Below are 2321 nucleotides of genomic sequence, written 5' to 3'. Positions count from 1 at the left end.
AATTCAGCACAGCCAATACACTTAACCAGCATGTCTTTCGTACTGTGGGAGGAAACTGGAGCACCTGGAAGAAACCCTTCACAGACACAGGGAGAACTGCAGACTCCGCAGGCGGTGACCCACGCCGAGAATCAAACCCGGGTCCCTGTCGCTGTGAGGCAGCAGCGCGAACCACTGTGCCACCCCATTTGTGAGTAATTTGAGAAGAATGGATTGCAAGTTTGCAATATCTAATGTGGAGTTTGCCAATCTTTTGATCTCCCAAGAGTACTGACAGAACTATGTTGAAAAGTTAAATCACAAAATTGACTGCTTTTGCACAATAGGTACAAACATAAAAAAAATGTAAAAGTCTTTTCTCTATTTGATATGTGTACATTTATTTTGATTAAAAAGTGATCTTATTCAACACAGTATTTAAGTCTTCATTTTTGGGAGGAGTGGTGCTGCTTCTTTTACTATCAGATTTGTTAGATATTAGGGATAGAATTTCAGTCTTGGCATGTACGCTCTGGGGTGGAACTGGAAGCGGCCACAAACCCAGGGGCGCCTGAATCTAATTAAAACTTGCAATAGCAGGGCGAGCGGGCAGCAGGTGTTGTGGGAAATGGGAGCCTGTTGTGAATTTAAAAGCCTCCACTGGCTGCGGAAGAATCCCTGTTAGAGCAGTGGCCACATCAGGAGGCCAGCGCAGACAGGAGGGGACTTGGGATGCTCTGCTTTCCCGATGATTGGTTGGTGGAGGCAGTCACACAAAGGAGGGATGTCCTTATGCTGAGCAATGGGAGGAGGAGGAAGCCACCTCACTTCACAAAGTCATGGGCCACGGTGATGGCAGAGGTCAGTAAGGAGAACCTGGATCCAGTGTCAGCAAAGTTTCAACGATCTTCTGCCCTGGGTACAGGTGAGTACTGAGAGGGCATGACGTTGAATGGGGCACTGAGGAGGATGGCTGTCCATAATGGTGATCAAGGGTTGCACGTGGTCTCGAATCACATGTGCTGGAGCATCCTGAAGCAGCAGAGACGAGTCGCCATCAAAGATTCAGTTCCCAAGGGGCTGGTAACATCCTCAAACCTCTTGGGGGGTGTTTCGAGTTGGGGGATGTTATAATGGCCACTGGAGATTGTCAACAGATCTCCGCACGGACCTCACAGAATACAAACTCCATGATTAGGCGAGTGGAGGATGACACAATAGGGGAGGAGCAGCAGGGGATTTCAAACCAGCTGGCTCCACTCAGGCCAGCAGTTGAAAGATGTGGGGCTGACCTGCAATCTGTAACTGCTGAATGGTATTTTGGGAACGACCTAGGCAAGGGAATACACAACAAATGGTAGGATGCTGGGAAGTACAGAGGTACATTGGGGTGCATGTCCATAGATCCCTGAAGGCAGCAAGACAGGCAGACTGGATTGAGTTATAGGGAGAGGCTGGATAGACTGGGACTTTTTTCTCTGGAGTGTAGGAGGCTGAGGGGTGATCTTATAGAGGTCTATAAAATAATGAGGGGCACAGATCAGCTAGATAGTCAATATCTTTTCCCAAAGGTAGGGAAGTCTAAAACTAGAGGGCAGAGGTTTAAGGTGAGAGGGAAGAGATATAAAAGTGTCCAGAGGGGCAATTTTTTCACACAGAGGACGGTGAGTGTTTGGAACAAAATGCCAGGGGTAGTAGTAGAGGTGGGTACAATTTTGTTGTTTAAAAAGCATTTAGACAGTTACATGGTAAGATGGGTGTAGAAGGATATGGGCCAAATGCGGACAATTGGGATTAGCTTAGGGGTTTTATAAAAAAGGGCAGCATGGACAAGTGGGCCGAAGGGCCTGTTTCCATGCTGTAAACATCTATGACTCTATAAGATGGTTAAGAAGGCATGTGGGAAGATTCCTGACTTGTGCCTTGTAGATGGTGGCGGACAGGTTTTTCTTGGGGGTGGGGGTGGCGGGCATCAGAAGGTGGTTTAGGTGCCACAGAATGCCTAACAAGAATTTATTCTTTCCCTTTGTCATTTAAATTTACTGGAATCCTGGATCTTCAATGCCTTTTCAGTAGTTTGAACATAAGAACATAAGAAATAGGAGCAGGAGTAGGCCATCTAGCCCTTCGAGCCTGCCCCGCCATTCAATAAGATCATGGCTGATCTGTCGTGGCTCAGTTCCACTTTCCCGCCCTCTCCCCATAACCCTTAATCCCCTCTCTTATCAAGAACCCATCAACCCGCTTCTTAAAAATATTTAGCAAGGTAGCCTCCACCACTTCAACGGGCAGAGAATTCCAGAGATTCACCACCCTTTGAGTGAAGAAGTTCCTCCTCAACT

Source organism: Carcharhinus amblyrhynchos, chromosome 8 (assembly GCF_965287045.1).
Source record: "Carcharhinus amblyrhynchos chromosome 8, sCarAmb.v2.hapA, whole genome shotgun sequence".
NCBI lineage: Eukaryota > Metazoa > Chordata > Chondrichthyes > Carcharhiniformes > Carcharhinidae > Carcharhinus > Carcharhinus amblyrhynchos.
This window is presented reverse-complemented; position numbering follows the sequence as displayed.